This window comes from Micropterus salmoides, unplaced genomic scaffold (assembly GCF_014851395.1).
Source record: "Micropterus salmoides isolate LMB-PRFRI ecotype aquatic unplaced genomic scaffold, ASM1485139v1 Ms_hic_scaffold_6, whole genome shotgun sequence".
NCBI classification, from domain to species: domain Eukaryota; kingdom Metazoa; phylum Chordata; class Actinopteri; order Centrarchiformes; family Centrarchidae; genus Micropterus; species Micropterus salmoides.
The window spans coordinates 7,840,846-7,863,715 of NW_024044348.1; positions in this window are offsets into that span (position 1 = coordinate 7,840,846).

A 22,870-nucleotide genomic window follows, 5' to 3' on the forward strand; every position below is an offset into this window, starting at 1 on the left:
TGATGTAATGAATTTCTTGGGACCACTAGGTAGTAGGATTAGGGTAGTTTAGTTCTTTCTTCATGTAGTTTATAAATTATACAGTAGATGTAGCATGTGCTTCATTTATTTGTATTTATTTAGACAATGTGTTAGTACTTTAAATATATATATATATATATATATATATACACACACACACACACACACACACACACACACACACACACACACACACACACACAGGTGCTGGTCATATAATTAGAATATCATCAAAAAGTTGATTTATTTCAGTAATTCCATTCAAAAAGTGAAACTTGTATAATTTATTCATTTATAATTTATTCATTCCACACAGACTGATAAGTGTTCATTCCTTTTAATTTTGATGATTTTAACTGACAACTAATGAAAACCCCAAAATCAGTATCTCAGAAAATTAGAATATTGTGAAAAGGTTCAATATTGAAGACACCTGGTGCCACACTCTAATCAGCTAATTAACTCAAAACACCTGCAAAGGCCTTTAAATGGTCTCTCAGTCTAGTTCTGTAGGCTACACAATCACGGGGAAGACTGCTGACTTGACAGCTGTCCAAAAGACGACCATTGACACCTTGCACAAGGTGGGCTAGACGCAAAAGGTCATTGCTAAAGAGGCTGGCTGTTCAGAGCTCTGTGTCCAAGCACATTAATAGAGAGGCGAAGGGAAGGAAAAGATGTAGTAGAAAAAAGTGTACAAGCAATAGGGATAACCGCACCCTGGAGAGGATTGTGAAACAAAACCCATTCAAAAATGTGGGGGAGATTCACAAAGAGTGGACTGCAGCTGGAGTCAGTGCTTCAAGAACCACCACGCACAGACGTATGCAAGACATGGGTTTCGGCTGTCGCATTCCTTGTGTCAAGCCACTGTTGAACAAGACACAGCGTCAGAAGCGGACTGGACTGCTGCTGAGTGGTCCAAAGTTATGTTCTCTGATGAAAGTAAATTTTCCTCTAGAAATCAAGGTTCCAGAGTCTGGAGGAAGAGAGGAGAGGCACAGAATCCACGTTGCTTGAAGTCCAGTGTAAAGTTTCCACAGTCAGTGATGGTTTGGGGTGCCTTGTCATCTGCTGGTGTTGGTCCACTGTGTTTTCTGAGGTTCCAAGATCAACACAGCCGTCTACCAGGAAGTTTTAGAGCACTTCATGCTTCCTGCTGCTAACCAACTTTATGGAGATGCAGATTTCATTTTCCAACAGGACTTAGCACCTGCACACAGTGCCAAAGCTACCAGTACCTGGTTTAAGGACCATGGTATCCCTGTTCTTAGTTGGCCAGCAAACTCGCCTGACCTTAACCCTATAGAAAATCTATGGGGTATTGTGAAGAGGAAGATGCGATATGCCAGACCCAACAATGCAGAAGAGCTGAAGGCCACTATCAGAGCAACCTGGGCTCTCATAACACCTGAGCAGTGCCACAGACTGATCGACTCCATGCCACGTCGCATTGCTGCAGTAATTCAGGCAAAAGGAGCCCCAACTAAGTATTGAGTGCGGGACATGCTCATACTTTTCATGTTCATACTTTTCAGATGGCCAACATTTCTAAAAATCCCTTTTTTGTATTGGTCTTCAGTAATCTTCTAATTTTCGGAGATACTGATTTTGGGATTTTCATTAGTTGTCAGTTTTAATCATCACAATTAAATGAAATAAACATTTGAAATATATTAGTGTGTGTAATGAATGAATATAATATAGCATGGATAATATAGCATTGTGGCATATCTTTCTCCACTACTTCACTAAATTTAGCCAGTGTAGGGTTGGGAGGCCCAGGAGGCATAAAAAGATTTTTTCTTAAACTTATTCAGAGGGTCTGTTGTTTCTTCCTTTCTTTCTTACCTTTTATTGTGAAAAAAATGTTTTAAATGCAATTGTCTAAAAAATTTATAAGAATGAACTTTCAATTTAAATGCATTAACTTTGTTAGTAGGGACAAATGAAAGTCCACGGCTCAAAACATTAATTTGAGGGGGGGTTAGGATATGGTCGGAGATGTTAATTTCCGATAGTTCTTGCTCCACGTTGTCATCGCCCTAATGGGGTTGCAAGCTCCTTCTTCTCCTTTGTCCCCTCCTCGTTTTTTTCTTCTTTGATGCCGTTCTTTGTCCTTTAAAAAATCCTCATCCATCGAGGACACACTGGTTAGTCCATGGTCACTCATCTCCTCCTCACTGGTGAGAAGCAGCCCCCGGCGGTGTTTGGGCTGACTGCGGTCAGGGCGCCGTCCAGTATGTCTCGATCCCCGTCCGTGCTGTGTGTTGAATCTCACGGTCTCTGTCCAGTTGTACACTGTTCCTCTTCTGTAATCCTCTGCGTCTCGTTCATATTTCCTTATCTTCCTCAAAAGCAGTCAATTCTGTTTTCAAGTCGTTTTGCATCTTTGTCAGGCTGTTGCCATCCATCCCATCCTGTAAACTAGTGATCAGCTTTTGTAATTCAGTTTTTACTTTCAAAGACTCTTTCTTCGTTTGTTCAATAAACATACATATACATATATATATATATATATATATATATATATATATATAATGCTTAGCATTTGGGCCCCTACAAGCTTCAGATAGCTTAAAAAAAGTTGTCCCTTTTTACAAATCTGCATTATTTCTAATGATTGTACTTGTAAATGTAAATGCTCCGTACTTGTATAGCGCCTTTCTAGTCTTTTCAACCACTCAAAGCACTTTTACACTACATCTGCATTCACCAGCCACACACATTCATACACTGAGCCTAAGTGCTCAAACGGAAACTAACATTCACGCACCTGTTGCTATAACAGCAAGTCCAGGATGAGCGTCGAAGAACCAAACAATCCAAGATCATGCCAAATCGCCAACAATCAAATCCAGCTAAGTGAGTTAGCGACGTACGAAGAACAGGCCCCTGGTTCCACAGGAGAGGTGCTTGATAGCTGAATGCTCTGGCTCTACTTTTGGAGACTCTAGGAACCACAAGTAACCCTGCATTCTGGGAGCGCAGTGCTCTGGTGTGGTAGTAAGGTACTATGAGCTCTTTAAGATAAGATGGTGCCTGACCATTAAGTCCTTTGTAGGTGAGAAGAATGATTTTAAATTCTATTCTGGATTTTACTGGAAGCCAATGCAGAGAAGCTAAGACAGGAGAAATATGATCTCTTTTCCTGGTTCCTGTCAGAACACGTGCTGAAGAGTCTTAATGGACTTTTTCGAGCAGCCTGATTATAAGCAATTGCATTAATCCAGCCTAGAAGTAACAAATGCATGGACTAGTTTTTCTGCATCATTTTTAGGCAGGATGTTCCTGTTTTTTGCAATATTACCAAGGTGAAAAAAGGCGGTCCTTGAAATTTGCTTAATGTGAGACTTAAACGACATGTCCTGATCAAAAATAACTAAGATTTCTCACAGTGGTGCTGGAGGCCAGGGCAATGCCATCAAGGCAAGGCAAGGCCAGTTTATTTGTATAGCACATTTGAACAACAAGGTAATTCAAAGTGCTTTACATAAAACATAAAAGCAACAGGGAAATATAAAACAGTTTAAAAGCTACATAAATACACATTAAAACAGGGTAAAACGGGACAGTAAAAGGTACAGTTAGAGTTAAATGGAAAATAAAAACAAGCTGAGGGGTTGAGCAAATAATTGAGTTACAATTATTTTGAAAAGAGAATAAACAGAGAAGTACACTTAATCTACTCTCTCTAGCTAGTCAAGAAAAACTATATCTTTAGATAATGCGTCACAGAGGTGCGTGGGGCCCAGAACAATAATGAGATTATTATTTTGGCGCTGCCCCTTCCGTACGGGTGTGCGGCGTCTGCCACACGGGCTACATCATGCCCGGAGTATGGCGGTCGAGCACTTACTCCCGGCAGCGATGAGCGGCAGTGTCTGTTGGGTATTTCACTGCCAACTCACTCCTTGGATGAAGCCCTCAGCCTGCTGTTGCCGGAAAAGCCAGCGTCGTACAGCTCCTCCTCTTCCATTCACAGGTCTCCCAGCGGCTCCCCATTCTCCCTGCCCCCAGCGATCGCCGACCTCGAAGGTGGGGGACTCCGACCCCGAGGTAGACTTCTCCGGCGAGGTTTCCGTTCCGCTGTCGGCCTCCACTTCCCTGCCTTCAATCAGCGGCCTCATCAGAAAGCTTCCTGTCATCATCCAGAGGGCGGCTGCCCACTGTCAGCTGTCTGTTCCCTCGGGCCAAGAGCTCTCTCCTCCAGATGAGAGGGCCGATGTTCTCGCTCTCAGCCAGCCGGCTAGGCAGGACCCGGTCTGGCCGCGCTTCCCTCCCATCCGGTGGTACCAGGAAGGTGCCGCCTCAGACCCGAAGACTCTGCAGGCTCCTGTTTCCACCTACATTCCCATCACCAAGGTGGCTTCTCGGACCAAGGTTTCAGCAGATTCTATGAGTAAAGGCGCAGCCGTCTAAACAGTGGGCCTCACTGGGCCTTGGTTCTCAGTGCTGAAGAAAAGGCACTATGGGAGCCGATGGCTGGGTCTCACCGTTGTGCGTGTACATATACAAGGTGTGGATGTAGGAGAGGCCCACGCTGTGGGGGTAGGGGTAAACCCAATAGCCTTAGAGGGCTGTGCCTATACTCAGAGAATCTGGAGTTACAATACGTAACTATCGTTTACCTGCCATTTTTAGGTGGTGAAGCTTAAAACTGCTTGGTGCTGTGCCATGAATGTAAAATCATTTTGGAGAGCATCAGAACTAATCACATGAATTTTCCCAGATCTAATGGGTATAACTCAAACCTAATAGACTTATTTAGCAACTTTAGCTTTTGGAGTGTAGTTTATTCAAAATCTGCTCTACTTTTCCCCCCCACACAAAAATACCATCTTAATTTTTTACATTATACCGCCATGTTTTAATCCCCATGGATAGTATTTTTATTATTATTTCTAAATGTACTTGCTTTGCACCAGCCTCAACTTGTCCCTGCACTCACTCACACTCACATCTTACCTCTGGTCTCTCAGTGTAAACACACCGGCTTTCCCGTCTCTCTTTATCTCTGTCTCCCTGTTTGTTCCCCTGTTTCTCCATCAGCAGTAGGTTATGTTATATAAAGTTGCCGAAAAGACACAGAACTCGTATTTTTTCCTGGATATTTCCACCTGTGATCCTTTTTCACGGCAGCAGGTGCACCACATGCAAAATTGTTAATTATGTAGCTTATCAATGTCATCGTCCATCCCGGTGTTTTATTGTTGACATTGTCCAATGCCAATGTTGACATCACTCAACCCTAATTTGAATACATTTATTTACTCTGCAATTAATTTTGTGATTGCATTTCTTTTGTATGTTTCTTTTTTTGATGTTGTGATATAAGTCTTAAAAAGTATTTTGTTTATTTATTTGACTAGGTGAAACCTGCAGAAACCCTGCTAAGAAAAAAGGCTTGCCACCTTCAGCTAAACCTCTCTAAGACTGAACTCTTGGTCATTCCAGCCAAGCAATCTATCCACCATAACATCAAACTACAAATTGGCTCGTCAACCATCACTCCAACCAGGGTGGTGAGAAACGTGGGTGTCATGATTGATGACCAGCTGTCCTTTAAAAACCATGTTGCTGCTGTCTCTTGGTCGTGCCGCTTTGCTCTATACAACATCAGAAAAATCAGGTCCTACCTCACTTACCTCTTGCCTCGACTATTGCAATGCCCTCCTAGTGGGTCTTACAGCTTGGAGGCTCAGAACGCAGCAAGCACGTCTGGTTTTTAATCAGCCCAAAAGGACGCATGTCACTCCATTGCTGTGTTACCTCTATTGGCTACCCATGGCCTCCAGAATCAGATTCAAGTCACTAATGCTTGCATACAGAGTGACTACTGGTCTGCACCCATCTACCTAAACTCCATAATACAAGTTTACGTTCCTTCTCGGCCACTACGGTGCTACAACAAACTCTGCCATCCCTTCACACAAAGCAATCCCAGTCCCAGCTGTTGTCATCTGTGACACCACGATGGTGGAACAAGCTACCACATGCCATCAGAGCAGGGGCGTCCCTCTCTAACTTCAAGAAGCTCTTGAAAACTCATCTCTTCTGAGAACACTTCCTCTTATAACACCTCTAACTCCTAACATCTAAAATGCACTTGCTGTGCTCTTCTTCTTCTATCCCCTACAATTATCTTGTATTGATTGCACTTTTTGTTAACTCTAACTTCTTTCCCTAGGTATTTATCCCATTGATGCAATATGTGCCATTTGCGCTTACTAGTATTTATTGCTGCTTTCATTAATATGTATTGTCGGGTGTAGATCTAGTGCTGTATTTGATGCTCTGTTGATGATTGTATGTTGTTCCTCAAATGTAAGTTGCTTTGGATAAAAGTGTCTGCCAAATCAGTAAATGTAAATTTCTTGTGAAAGATCTTTGAACATTAGGTTACTTTGAACTTAACATCCACTACTAGTGAAACGACAATATGTCCATTACTATTAGCTAGATAGCCATTGACATTTTCTATTCTAGCTAGCTAACGTTAGCTAAGTCAACAAAATGAAACTTGAACTAGAAAAGTATATACTTGATCAACTGAGTGATGTGCACTTGGAAATGATTGAAAAGTGCTTTTGAGTTTCTTTATCCAGTTAGTGTGGCTGGTTCCAGTCATTCTAGATTTATGGCTAAAATGGTCATATAGATGCAACATGAAGAGAACTAGCTCCCAAAAACAAGATATATATTAAATAAAATGATTTCAAGAGATACAGCAACGTAACACTCAGCCATGCATGAAATACAGTCACATAGGAAAGCAATTGTTGTGGTGGCAGCCCGGCTGACGGTGAGTGTCCGGGTTTTTTCTCCTTTTTATCAGTTTTTCTGTTTTTTTTCCTTGGTTTTCTGTTCCCTGCCTGCCTCCCTGTGTTTTCTCCCCTGTGTGCTCTCTCTCCCTCTGCTCCTGAGCCCAGCCAACTACCTACACCTGCATCTCATCAGCCACCTCGTCAGCCTGCCACACCTGCCAGTAATCACCTCATGACTGCCTGTATTTCAACCCCGGTTCTCCACACCATCCTCGCTTGATCGTCGTTGCTCCACACCCGGTGCCACCCCCACGTTTAGGCTTTCACGTTTCTTGTTTTTTCACATTTACCGCTGTCTTCCCTAACCTTGTCTCTCTGTCTGTTTCCCTCCCAGGTACACTCACCCTCGTCCTCCGTTTGGCTGGGCTCATCCACTGGCCCACTCCTCCTCGGACTTCCCTCACGGCGTCCTCCCTGTTCCCCCGCCTCGCCTCGCTTCCTCGGCCCCTGCGTTCCCCGGCTCCCTGGCCCCCAGTCTCCTTGGTTCCCCGTGCCTGTGCTTCCCCGACGTCCTCCTCTCCCTCCACTCCAGTCCCTCTCACCCTTTTTTCCCTCAAACCTCCTTCCCTCAGAGTGCTGCATTTGGGTCACCTCTGTCCCCACACCACGCAATCCCATAACAGCAATACGTCATTTTTGACCCATGTTGTGCATTAGAGGGTGTGAGGGACCAAGCCGTAATAGCAAAAGGAGTCACAAAGGAAGTTCAAAAGTAAGGATTTTTATTTCCCAAAAAAGTCATTATAACAAAATAAAGAAAGTTTTGGGCCTGTAAAAGAGGTAAAATAAACAGACGGTAACTAAAGCTCTGAACATAAAAGACTCAAAAATACAACTGACTTACTACAAAAAGGAACAAAAGGTGATCAGACCAATTTTGACACAGGGGGAGACTAACAATAACTGCTACATAAACTACAAATAACAGCAAAACCTTGTATAATGTGTATGAAAAAAGTATATAAAATAATCCTCAGAAAAAAACAGCATAAACTAAGGAAAAATATAAGTGCATGAGGTTACCGCTCTTAAACTGGTTGTGTGGCCATCACAGAAGGGTAGTAACAATTTGTGATCAAAAACAAGTTAATTGAGGATAACCTGGAATACTGAATAATGAAATGAATTTATTGCCAAGATATAGAAACTGCCAAGAAAAAAAAAAACTCACTTTTGACCCATGTTGTGCATCAAAGGGTTAACACTTGGTGTAACTGACATAAAGGCTGACTTCATGTCATGTCCTCAAGCTTTGTGTCCAAACTGTCGTTAAAACAATTTAAAGACCAATGCAAACTCTCCATGATCTACAAAAGCAATAATTTTAGCCAAATAGTTGTAAATTAAATTGTATGTGTTCCCAGTTTAACTCAAAAGATAGAGGACAGGCCAGATAGTTTGCCTAATGAGAAATTATATGGTCAGAGTTACAATTTATCACAGACATTTTTGTGAAATCCACATACACACACGCACAACCACACTCTGTACATCAATTATTGTCCCTGTTTAGCTCTTTGTGGTGTGTTCCCTGTTTCTCTCTCTCCAGTCAAAATGGGCACAAACTGCACGCAGGGGAGGAAGGTTTTGCCCTTTACCCCATCATTAACCTTTGTCTCTCTTCCCCAGACACAATGACATGCACCAGTGAATATCGACCACATGGCTAAGCAGACAGGGAGGGTAGTAGTGTGGGCATGTGTGTGTGCCCATGGTGGTTATCTGTAAATCATGTCCTTTGTCTCTAGAAACAGTCCCTGGGTCAATGATCAGGGTCACAGACACTGTCCTGCTTCAGTATCCTGGAAATACTGACTGTTCAACTCCACAATGAAATTCAAACAAAGCATGGGGGAAACAGGAAAGAATGGTTTTTACCAGTATTATTATCAGCAGTATGAACTTTGATTGTATTGATTTAGCTCTCATCCAGTGAGTCAGATGTTTTTATCATCTCCCCCATTACAGCTGTTGTACAGGACAAATTAAATAGAAATGTTGGCATTTTCCATGAGATATAGCTCACTCACTGGTCACTTTATTAGGTACACCTTGCAAGTACCGGTTGGAACCCCTTTTTGCTTTCAGAACTGCCTTAATTCTTTGGTGCATACTTTCAACATGGTGAAAGCTCCATATTGACATGATAGCATCACGCAGTTGCTGCAGATTGGTTGGCAGCACATCCATGATGCAAATCTCCCATTCTACCACATCCCCAATGTGCTGTATTGCATTGAGATCTTGTGTGGAGGCCATTGGATTACAGTGAACTCATTGTCATGTTTAAGAAACCAGTTTGAGATGATTTGACATGATCAACAGAAAAATATCACCCACACCATTACACCACTACCACCAGCCTGAACAGTTGATACAAGTCAGGATGGATCCATGCTTTCATGTTGTTTATGCCAAGTTCTGACCCTGCCCTCTGAATGTCGCATTCTGCATACCTTGGTTGTAACGAGTTGTTATTTGAGTTACTGTTGCCTTGTCATCTTGAACCAGTATGCCCATTCTCCTCTGACATCAACAAGGCATTTTCATCCACACAACTGCCACTATTTTCTCTTTTTTGGACCATTCTCTGTTAACCCTCGAGATGGTTGTACGTGAAAATCCCAGTTGATCAGCATAAGGCTGTGCGATATGAAAAAAATGTCATATCCGGATATAGGTCATTTTGTATCCCAATAACGATATATATCCCGATATACAACATTTATTGTAAATTCAGTGAAATATGGCATTTCCAACTGTAACTCAGGATATTTCTTTGCATTATAAAGGTGGGGTATGCAATTCTGGAGAAATCCAACACCATGACGAATACCACAATAGAGTGAACAACGACATGGCAAGTAATGCCACTTATGTTAGCTAGGTCGTGGGCTAGCAAACTGACGCTACTTGCTTCTGCAAAGCTAACATGAGAGGACGAGACGGTCCAGAGCAGCACAGTAGCTCCCGACAGCGAAACTCGCAATTCTCCTGCCACTACAGCTAACATCACAACAACAGCTCTGTCTTGTGAACTATAAAGTTAGCTGTATGTCCATGGGCAAGTCATTTAACGTTACCTGAGTAACACACATCATGGCTGCCACTACTTGATAGTGTTGTGTGGCTCATCCATTATTTTTAAGGCAAATTTCTTCCCTGCAACACCGGCCCATGTGGAAGAACAGACAGCGGTGAAGTTAGTTTCAAGTTGGATATTAGTTTTATGTTGGACATTCGATAGATGCCGAATTCCAATTTAAAACTAACTTCACCGTGGTGCAAAGCGCCGTTTCCTCATCAAAATATTGTGAAAATTGTAAACAATAGACGTTTTTCTATTGTCAAAGGATAGATATCGTCATATCGGTGACCAAGATGGCGCTGCGGAGGATAGCAGCCTATGGATTCCGCTCCGTAGTGCTTTTGGTTATTAACTCTGTTTTCTGCCGTCCCTTTCTGGTAAGTTTTACTAGAGAAGAGCTCTTAAACATTGGACTTTCAACTTCTCACACTATTCCACCGCTCCTGATCGAACCAGGAACTTTCCTGGAGTTGTTAGTTGGAGGACTCTGTTTGCGATCCTCCGGGGTCGCCGAAGGGGAACGCGTGCAGGCGCACTGGTACAACTGAGAAAGCGGAGTTTTCGCACTGCTCTCCCTTCTATCCACCTGGCGAATGTCCGCTCTCTGGCCAACAAAATGGATGAACTGCTGCTCCTCAACAAAACTAACTCGGACTTCTGCAGATCTGCCTCCCTCTGTTTTACCGAGTCCTGGCTCACTGAGCACATCCCGGACAGCGCACTTCACTTACTGGGATTTAATCTCATCCGTGCAGATTGCATAACAGAGCTCACTGGAAAAACAAGGAGAGGCGGACTCTGTCTCTACATAAACGAAGGTTGGTGTACAGATGTCATAGTGTTCAAGAAATCATGCAGCCCTCACTTAGAGACATTATTCATAAACTGTAAACCCTTTTATTCACCACGGGAGTTTTCCTCGTTTGTCCTGGTTGCTATTTACATTCCACCTGAGGTCTGTGTTAGTGAGGTGTTACTACACCTGGCCGACCAGATAACTAACGTGGAGAAAAAACATCCCTGCTCATTGTTCTCGGGGACTTCAACAGAGCAAACCTCAGCCATGAACTTCCAAAGTACAGACAGCATGTTAAGTGTCCCACCAGGTACACTAACACACTGGGCCACTGCTGTACAACATTAAAGGACACCTGTCGCTCTGTTCCCCGTGCAGACCTGGGATTCTCTGATCACTGTCTGGTTCATCTTATCCTGACTTACCGGCAGCGACTGAAATCTACTAAACCTGTTGTAAAGAGTGTGAAAATATGGATTTACAGGCCTGTTTTGACTGCACTGACTGGAGTGTTTTTGAGGCTGCAGCCACTGCAAGGACATGTGTGCAGACTAAAACCTTCTGCACATACAACAACTAAAAACCCTGGTTCACAGCAAAACTCAGGCAGCTTTGTCAGACCAATGAGGAGCCTTCAGAAGCGGGAACAGAGTCCTGTACAACCAGGCCAGGAACACACTGACTAAAGAGATCAAAGCAGAAAGAGGTGCTATGCTGAAAAGCTAGGAAACAGCTTCACTGCCAGCGACCCTGCTTAAGTGTGGAGAGGCCTGTGGACACTTACTAACTACAGGAGACCATGCCCCAACTCTGCTGGTACTCGACGACTTGCTGACGAGCTGAATGGTTTTTATTGTAGGTTTAAGAAGCCCACAGTCACACCTCTCTCCCGCTCCAAACAATCACCTTCCCCCACCCCCACACTATGAGGTCAGAACAACCTGGAGCTTAACACACTCAAAACTGTGGAGATGACCGTGGACTTCAGGAGGAGCCCCCCCCCACTCTACCCCCCATCACCATACTCAACAGCTCTGTGTCTGCTGTGGAATCCTTCAGGTTTCTGGGATCCACAATATACAAGGACCTAAAGTGGAAGCCCAACATTGACACCATCATCAAGAAGGCCCAGCAGAGGTTGTACTTCCTGCGCCAGCTCAGGAAGCTCAACCTGCCTAAGGAGCTGCTGATCCACTTTACACAGCCATCATTCAGTCTGTCCTCTGCACGTCCATCACTGTCTGGTTTGGATCTGCCACCAAAACAGACAGGGACAGACTACAACATACAGTCAGGACTGGAGAAAAATAAATAAATAAAAATCATCCGTGCCAACCTGCCCTCCATTCAGGACTTCTACATTTCCAGAGTCAGGAAAAGGGCAGGAAACATAAGGGCAGATCCATCTCACCCCGGACACAACCTGTTCCTCTGGTAGGCGCTACAGAGCACTGTACGCCAAAACCAACAGACTCAGGAACAGTTTCTTCCCACAAGCCTCTCATCACTCTGATGACCAGCTGACTCTGACTAACTGGACAGAACAATTCCTGTGCAATAACCAGTAATCTCTGCCTCTATTCAGCCACCTGTTTACTGGCTACCACTTATCATTTATTCATCATTCTATATTTCAGAGCTGTTCATACTGTTCATATTGTCATATTGTATATACTGTATACCATATCCACCTACCTCATGTACATAACTTCGCACATAATGTCACAGCCCGGCTCATGGACTGGACAAAAACGGGAGACACACGGGTAAACTAAATAACAAAGTGATTTAGTTTACCCGTGTGAGAAAATAAGCAAAACCAATGAGTAGGAAGAATCTGTAGTCAGTAGTGTAGGGAGTGGATGAGTGAAAATGTGCTGCATGGATGTTGTGCTGTAAAAACAAAGACAGGAAACCAAACAAACAAAGGAAGCTGTGAGAGGAGGAGGTCCAACCAAAGACTGACTGCTGCTCTGGCTTATATGCATAGGGCACACCGGGCCCAGCTGCTGGTCCAGTAGTGCACAACTTTGCCCACAAACCCGTGTGCATAACAAGGCTTCACAATAGCCTGTGTAAGAAGTGTTTTATTTTGGTCTTGTGGAGGAATCTTGCGACGTTCAGACTTGTACCAGTGTTTCAATTTCTTGTGAGGTTTATGGAACTCAGATGTTCGTGCTGCTCTGGTTGTAGACCACTCACCACCAGTAGCTGTGGATACCATGGGGTAAGACTGAACACATCCAGATGGTTCTGAAAGAGAGGCTGAGTTTACAAACACAGGTGAAGGAACATCAGCCCAAATGTGACTACCAGCCAGATCATTCCCAGAATGACACTTATACCATCAATCGGCAGCACAGGGCGCACAGCCATCTTAACCTCATCCTTGACCAACTTGACAGTCCCGCAACAATTTATGCAGACGACATGGGAACACCTGCAATCCCATACCACGGACCGAGACAAACTCCCCAGTATCACTTTCCTGAGAGAACCGCAATGCTGAGGCCAAAACAAATGAATCCAAGGAACCAGTATTCCTCAAAATCTTAACGGTCACCCTTACAGGACTCCCCATCAATGACACAATGCCATTTGACACAAATGGTAGGTAATCTGAAAGCTTAGCTTTCACATCTACCTGGCCACAAGACAAAGCAGAACCTGGCACAGTTCGAATAGATGCAGCCAGAGCAGTAGATTTCAAAGGCACATCACGCTTAACCTTAGTATCCTTGCACACATCAGCACCAGACTGTTCCCCCAACAACTGTTCGGACCTACACGTCCAGTCATCCAGACAATTCCCACAATGCACCTTGACACCAGTTTCACAGGCAGCATTTTAACCTTCCTCTCATTAATGTAGGTGGCAACATTGCTCGTCAGAGACATTTTAAACTGTTCCAAAATCATTAAATTGCACAAGTCATCAAATGTCTTAATTTCAAGAGCCATACACCACCGATTAAAGTGAGTTACCAACTCCAAACTCTATGTGCGTCTGCTAACCTGACTTTTCCCAAGTTCTGAACCTTTGTAAGCTTCAGGTACCAACTCGTATGCTTTCAAAACAGCAGCTTTAACTGAAGAATAACTTTGGCTTTCACTTACTGGAAAGGAACAGTAAGCTTCTTGAGCCTTTGTGAGTGTATTTGGCAAAAGACTGGTGTCTTGCAAGAACTAATTCCTATTTTTTCACATATTTTATTGGTATTTTAGGGACATTTTACTGATATTTTATTCATATTTGTCATATGTTACTCACATTTTACAGATATTTTGTTGATTGTTTATTATTTATGTAACAGATATTTTTGGGGAGGGTGGTGCAGTAGTGAGCGCTGTCGCCTCACAGCAAGAAGGTCATAGGTTTGAACCTTGGTAATTCCAGGCCTTCTAGGGGATATTTTTTGAATGTTTTTGAACATTTTTTTGTTATTTTTTACTGATAGCTGTTGGCCATGTTACTGACAGTTACTGACAGTAACTGATATTTTTTGGAGATTCTACTCAAGTTTATCGGATATTACATATAAAACATTTCTTCAGATGTTTTAATAATATATGTTGGCTATGTTACTAATATTTTTTGGGATATTGTTTTTTTTTTATATATATATGTTTTTGGAATATTCTAGTAATTTTTGTGACACTCTGTTAATGTTTATTCTACTAATTTCCATTAGATGTTTTTCTAATATTTCAATAATTGAATTATTTGACATGTTTTCATTTGTATGTATTTGAATGCTTAAGAAGATGTTCAGATTTGTGTTGAGTCATGTTCAGTCTTTCAAATGAATTTCCAATTAGTCATATGCTTTACAAAGGCATTCATGAGGTCTTTGCCCAAACAGTTGTGCCCACAATCTCAAACAAAAAAAAGGGTCTGATGTGTTTAAAATGATTTCTTAGCTCCTTTGACTTTGGATTATGTTTTGTGAACTGCATTTTATTGTTCATAAATGGTATTTTATATACCAAGCAGGAAAAATAACCAGGAATATGATTTTTTGTCTTTTGGGTTTGAAGAAAGACTATTTGTGTGATTTAATCCATACTAAATTATTTTTGTGATGTACTGTTTAATGGAGGTCATTCTGTTCTTGTCAACTGCCTTGTTTTTAGAGAAAGCCAGGCTGTAAGGGAGGTTAATCCTGACTGTTACGCAGTCCAGAACCCTTCTCTTATCTGCCGCTGTCCAGAAGCTTTGAGTCTCCAAAAACATTCTGTTTTTGTAATTACTGCCATGTGAAACTGGTCCATAAGGAGCTAAGGAGGGGAGGATAAAAAGGTAACAAGAAGCAGAGAGGCTAGAGGGCTTGTGCAACTTCTTCTCATTGCAAAACATAATCCTAAAAAATAGCTGATACAGATCTTATCTTTTGTGTCTTAATGTACAGTGTGTACATGTGTCTATTTGGCACTTTTACAAAGAGTGTAAGGCAGATTAGGAAAGTGAAACACAAAATGTAAAAAATCTTGCTTGCTTGAATTAGTTAAAATTTCCTTTCCTTTTGTATGTCTGATCTTGTGGAGAAAAAAAAACGTTTTTCTCCACAAGAGTCAAATTGCTATGCTAAAATGTTACTGATTACATTACCCACATATATGATCCATGACCTTTGTACTTATTACAAAAATAGCTCATAGAGGAGAGCCATCCATCCATCATCAACCACTTGTTCTGCGTACAGGGTCGCGGGGGGGCTCAGTATTTAAAAATATATAGAGTACATTTCGTCTCACTTTTTAGCTAACATTCATGGTCTTCAGCAACGTGACACACACAGATGCACTCGGCAACTACACATTGGCATACACTCAGTCTAAGCATGCTCGGATGTGCACTGACAGCATCAATCCTATAAACTTTAAGCTAAGTACGTGAAATATGCTGTACTTCCCTCCAATTAACTGCTGTCTTTGCTATCAGCAAAAGTATTTAAACTTCATTTTTTCCATTCATGCATAAATACATGCTGTTCTTCAAACTCTTACAGCCTGTTTGAAGATGTCATATTACTTCCATGCATAATCACTTCTGTCTGTAGGACACTATAATGAAAGCCAGACTGGATTGTCACTGGCAGTTGTGCTTTTGTTACATTATGCTTGTAGATGATCAGAGCCATTAAAGCTGTCTGGTTTAGGAGATGGATGTGTTATGATGTCAGATTTAAAGGTTGAAGGCCAAACCTCCTCCAATTTTTGTATCAAGATGAGGTATATTAAGTTGTGGTGGTTGCTGAAAGATGTGTTAGAGTGTGGCTGTGTATTAATGTTCATCAGTCTCCAACATCTTGCACAAAAATGTTTTACAGCTGCAATGCTATTTTAATATGGAATTGGGAGATTAGCCCTTTAATAAGCAATGAAGTTAAATGCCTCATTTGTCCTCTTAATTGGTGGCCAGCTGCTACATCAGTAGGGGAGACTTTAAAATGTATTCTTTTTTTCAAATGGAAAAATTTGATTTTGAAATACACATACACATTATTGAATTAATTTCAGAAATAACAGACACATCCTTGAGGGAAGCTTTGAGTTGATTCCCGAGAGGTATGAAAAATAACGAGCACACTGGATGTTCTCCAGAGAGATACTGTGAGAAGGATGTCAAACTTGTCACATTGAAACAAATTTTAAGGTGAAAATCTCTGTCTCTGAATCAGACCAACTGGTTTTCATAGACAATCAGAATCAGTGTCAAAGTCTGAGCAGTCAGCATAGTAAAAACAAGCGTTTTTCAAACCTAACAAGGTGCCGGACTGAGTACAGATTCAATAACAAGTCCACACATTCAAAGTTGTCCTCAAGGCATATCATTGAATGAACACCTTCCCAGTATTTCAGGCTTGAGGCTCATCATCACACAGAGGGCAAATGAATACCACAGTGCCACTTTTGTCCCCATCTTTTCCCTGAGAAACAAGGTAATCTGACTCGCTGCAGGATGCCATGTAGGTTCTGATGAGGGGCACAGAGCTCCAAAACACCACATGTAACAAGAGATAATAAATGTATACACCCAGGGACAACTTACCCAGTTTGGATGGAACTTCCCAAATCAAAAAGGCAGTTTTAATGGGCTTCAATGTTATTTTTCCTAATAAAAGTAACAGAGAAAAAGAATTACCTCTGAGTATGCAGAGAAAAACATTGTATATGAAAGTACTAAAGTTTGTAATGAGGCTCATAAAATGAACAAGACACCCCTCTGATGAAGTCTGAAAACTGAGTCATACTAATAAGCTTCACAGAAGAGGTATGTATTGCAAACGTGGTGTATTACATTTTACATGAAATTACAAGTTGGAAAGAAACATTCCATTATTAAGACATTTGCATGAATCACCTCTTGGCTCTTATTCATATAGATTTCTATAGCCAGGTTATTACTTTAAGGGTGCATCTCACTGAAATGAAGTTGTGAAGTATAATGCTATTCTCTGGCAGCAAAACATAAAAATAACAGTTTTGTTGCTGCAGTGGGTTTAAAGATCTGAAATGTAGCATGGCCAAATGAATATGAGACTCATAAAAACGCAACACATTTTTTATTAAATGGGGTTACATAAACATAAAAAAGTTAAAGAGCAACTTAACGCCCTATTTTTACTTCAACAAATTTGAAAAATTCATTAGAAGCCTGACACTGCAGGCTGCAGCAGGAGCTAAATTGGACTGGGACCCACCTGAGCTGAGCTCCACCTCCCTATGTATTACAGCGTTACCAACTCTGCAACTTTTAGGCTTGAAACATCTACTTCCAGACAAATGTGGAATGAACACAACAGCACTACGTTTCCTCTAGAGAATCACTTTTACTTCTTAAATGCAATATTTGCAGGAGTGACATAATCCTGCAATTAAAAAAATAATCCTGACATTAATTAAAAAATAAGGCAAAATTTAAAACACAATTAATGTTATTAATTATGTTTTCCTGGGCCAATCACAACCATTTATATAATATTTGATGGGTTTAATACGATGACTGACCATTTTTGTAAACAAACAAGATGACGGGGAACTGTTTCCATATTAAACAAACTTTTCTCTAAAAGAAGAACAAACAACTGCACTTAAAGATTTTGTTAATAAAAAATATGTGTTTGCCAAACTTCAGACAGGATTTGGTCATTTTAAGTTACCAACTATACTATTTGTTGCTCTGATTGGTTGTTGGTCTATCCAATTGAGTCCAGATGGCTTTTCGCCCATTGATAACTCCCCTTGGAAATCAAAAGTGATCTGAGTTGTAGTACTCCCCAAGACCTGTAAACAAACTTTGATGTGTAAAGTCAGTAGAGTTCCCCTTTAATGAGTAAAACATGTGGGTCTAATAAAGTTGGCTGGCAACTGAGACTATTTAGTTAAGATTAGAAAAAGACTGGTGGTGGTAAGAGAAATGTTGCTTTCACAATTAAAAGGAATCAACCCTGCCTATTGGTAGGGGACAGAATGTTAACAGCAGTTTCCAGTCTATGGTGGGGCTTATGAAATTCTATATAAACAGGCAGTAACAGCAGCACTGCGTGAAGTTTGGATTTGGAAACTCCAGTCTTCAAAAATACCTGTTGTCACAGAAATACATCCATGTTCCTCAGTGTTTTATTTCTAAATTTCTAGATGATAAGTTCAATGGCTGAGAGCAGTGTCGGTGTGCTCAAATTCAACTTCTGTTTTGAATATTGTATTATAGTACATTTCTATAGCTTTAAAAACCTTGAAAAAAGAGACAGTTTTGACATTTTCCTGCATAAAAGAAAACCTCATTAGAGCCAGAAAAACATGCTTCAGAGGATCAGTTACCAATCAAGTGTGACTGTTTCCTCCACAGACACACTAGTGAACATTTAAATATCTGCTGCTTTAGCCCACTGAGACAGTGGGTGCCATCAAAACCATGTGAAAACTGATTTTCCAGAAATTATTACTCATGTACCCTCCTGATCCAATCTTATAATTGCATCTGAAAATGAGCCCAAGCCAACACCTGCGGCTGTGACACCTTCATTCATTTTAAATGAGCAAAATTAATTTATTTTGCACATTGTGCAATTTCTATGCCCTCTTTAATACTCATCAACAAAAAGACAGCTGAACTAGTTGAGAGATCTGTTTGGGTCCTTGTTATTATCAAGTAACATGCACATGTCCTGGAAATCATGTATATTAGCTGGGATCCTTTCAGACAAAATCAAGGCCTTTAAAGATTATTCCTGCTTAGGTAAATGCAGGGCGCAGGTCACATGCATCCCACAGCTCTTGGAGGCCATTGAGCAGACACATACCAGCAGGGAATCAGACAGATGTAGATCTGTTCCCTCGCCTTGAGGCCTACAGCTAACTCATTACATTCATCAGCAAAAGTCCTGCTAATGCAGCACAGGCTGAACAGAGACCTTCATAATGTTTCCATAAAATCTGCATAGAAGGTACTGATTTCTTTGCAACACCAGATAGCCAAAGTCAACGGCACAGCAAACTGAAATATGTCAATAACTATTAGCCTACATGCAGTGCTTGAAGTGGGGAAAAATGTGCCTTACCCCCGATTCACATATTGGAATGTGTATGTTATTGTATTCATTATAATTTCAGATAATAGTATAGGCTACTATGTAGCTTACAACTAGTATAACATTATGTCAAGTCATACAAAACAGCAGTTTCATTTTTATGGGTTGCTTTCATTTATTAAATTATTGTGCAAAAAAAACTCTCGTAGTCTGTTTTGTTAGTCCGGTTATATATGGTGTGCCTCAGGGGTCGGTCTTAGGACCCATTTTATTTTCCTTGTATCTGCTTCCCCTTGGACACATTATTCAGAGACATGGTGTTTCTTTTCATATTTTCACTGATGTCAGATCCACAGACCCTGGCATGCTGAGTTCACTTACCGACTGCCTCTGTGAAGTCAAAAATTGGATGTCAAATAATTTCCTCCGGCTCAACTGGATTACTGCAACATCGATTTCACTTGTTTAACCCAAAAATCTATTGATCGACTCCAGACTGTCCAGAACTCAGCTGCCAGGCTTTTAACCAGAACAAAGAAATATGACCACATTACCTCTGTTTTAGCTTCATTACACTGGCTCCCAGTGTGTTTTAGAATTGACTTTAAAATTTTATTGATCACTTTTAAAGCTCTTCATGGCTTCTCACCTTGTTATATTTCTGACCTTTTAGTCCCATACACACCAGCACGTACCTTGAGGTCCTTGAGCAGAGGTCTGTTCTAGAGTCTCGACTGAAAACTAAAGGGGACAGAGCGTTTGCTGTCAGGGCCCCGAGGCTCTGGAACAGCCTGCCTGAGGAAATCAGGTCGGCTGAGTCAGTGAACTCTTTTAAGTCCCTTCTTAAAACATACTTTCATAGGAGAGCCTTTCCCGATTTTATTTGATTCTATTTTTATTTTTTTATTTTTTTATTTTTTAAATATATTTTATATTTATTTTAAACGTGTATTTTATTCTTAAGTGTTTTCTTGTTTTTAGCATGTAAGTTTTTATGTGTTATTGTTTTTACACTTTGTAACTGGTTTTTGAATGTGCTCTATAAATAAAGATTATTATTATTATTATTATTAATGCTAAGGACTAACTTGTCACTAATCATAATCATTCATGCAGAACAATGAGTTCCATATTTCAAAAGTTTGCTGCCACCCCATCCAGGCTGCGATTAGTTGGTTCATGGAAAGTGACTTTGATGAGCAACTTTATGCACATGGCTGCATGAAAGGCCAGTGAGCTTCTTCCTACTCTGTCTTCACCTACAGAGATTAGCAGACAGGCAAGAAAAGGAACAGCTGAGTCATGTAGTGCCCAGAGAACCTGATATGAAGAAGTCAGAAAAGAGTACCAAGTGCCAGTACCCAAGAAAAAATCCTGGTATGCTAGGGAGTAGGGTGGCGATGAAACAGTGGATAAGACACATGCCTTTGGTGTAAGAGACCCAGGTTCGAGCAAAACCCTTAACCCATCGTTGCTCCAGAGGCGTGCGGCCTCTGACGTGTATAGCAATTGTAAGTCGCTTTGGATAAAAGCATCAGCTAAATGAATACATGTATGTGAGTAAATGTATGTACTGAAGTGCCAGTACTGTGTACTGGTAATTACCGGCCCACTTCAAGCACTGCTTACATGTATATTATATAGATTTTGTAGATCTATAGAGGATGAAAGAGGTTGACAATTTTTGTTTTTATGAAATTGAAGTTGTTACAGCTATTTATGGTTCCCAGACAATGTATCCTTATGTTTGCGGTGATTCCCTAACCTTTTCTCTAGCATGTATATTATATAGATTTTGTAGATCTTTGGGGATGAATGAGGTTGATGATTTTTGGATTTTATGTAAATGTATTTATAAAATGTTGTTATAGTTATTTATGGTTCCTAACCTTTTCTCTAGCACCACAAAAAGGTTGACATTTGTGTTTATATCAACAACTACTGCATGGATTGCCATGAAATTTGGTGCACAGATTCATGCCCCCCACAAGATGAACTGAAATAATTTCTCTGAAGTGAACGAATTGCTAGGTGAAGACTAGGCTACTAGGTATTGCAGGGACATTAATCAGTCTGTTACTGTGTTTTGTTTCTACACACACACACACACACACACACACACGCACACACACACACACACACACAGTAATCAAAAGCTGTCTCAACACACCAAGACCAGGGAAAGACAGACCTGGAAGTTCTAAAACCTATACTCATGAGCCGGCAACACCAAGAAAATAGAAGAACTTTCTTGGAGGAGAAAGGACAACAACCCTACAATGCATGAAACAGATAAAAGATGGGTGAACCTGTCAGATAGAAAACTCACCAAACAGAGCAAGACATTCTGGCCAAAGGATTAAACTTCATCCTGCCATCACACTACAGCAGCTACCTATAGTGGACCTCATCACAGCAACAGAATTGGCCATAAGGAAAAACAACTTAACAGAAACAGAGGCAGAACAGCTCAGGCTAAAGATATCAGCATCCCTTTCCAGTGCGAAGGCATATACAGACTGCCCAAGATATACAAAGAAGGAACCCCACTCAGGCCCATTTTCAGCAGCATTAACTGTTGGTGTAGTCATGGACTCAGACCTGAATTTAAGGAGCCACATTAAGACGATTACAAAGTCAGCCTACTATCACCTGAAGAATATATCAAAAAAAAAAGGACTTATGTCTCAGCAAGACCTGGAAAAACTTATCCATGCATTTATCATCAGTCGACTTGACTACTTTAACGGTGTCTTTACAGGCTCCCTAAGAAATCCATCAGACAGTTTTGGCTGATTCAGAGTGGATCACATCACTCCAGTTCTGAGGTCTTTACATTGGCTTCCTGTATGTCAAAGAATTGAATTCAAAATCCTGCAGTTAGTTTATAAACCACTAAGTTGTCTATGAAGATTCTCAGTCATCCAGGTCATAGTTATCCAACGAAGGTTAAAATAAAGGGCAACTGGACTTGGTTGAAGATACTGGAAGACAACAAACGTAACCCGTTGCCCTTGATTTTAACCTTCGTTGGATATAAAGCACTAAATGGTTTAGGGCCAAAATACATTTCTGATCTTCTGCTTCGTTATGAACCATCCAGACCACTCAGGTCGTCTGGGAGAGGTCTGCCTTCTGTCCCCAGAGTCAAAACTAAACAAGGAGAAGCAGCGTTCAGTTATTCTTTGTTTTTAGATTTTCAGTGAACACTATTTACACGGTGAGAAATGAGTAGGTAACTGAGTGAAAATATAAAGAGAGTGAGATTGAACTGTGAAGGAAGTGGTCTTAAATCCCGCGCCTGAGTGATTTGCAGGACCCTCTGTCCAACTGTAAATGTGCAAGTGGGTCCAGAGTATAACTGGGTCAAAGTGGCCTGCGGACAGACATGCCCTGGTTTCTCTGTAGTGTCCAAGGGTTTTTGGGGTTTCCAGCTGATAAGTTGGGTTTGCAGCGCGTAGCCTCAGACATAACCAAACTCAGTGGACCCAAATATTGCTATGGACCAGAGTACAGACTAGCTAGAGAGAGTAGATTATGGGAAGATGCCAAAGTTAGTCATGAAGTTCCACAAGGATCTGTCCTCGGACCAATCCTCTTCACT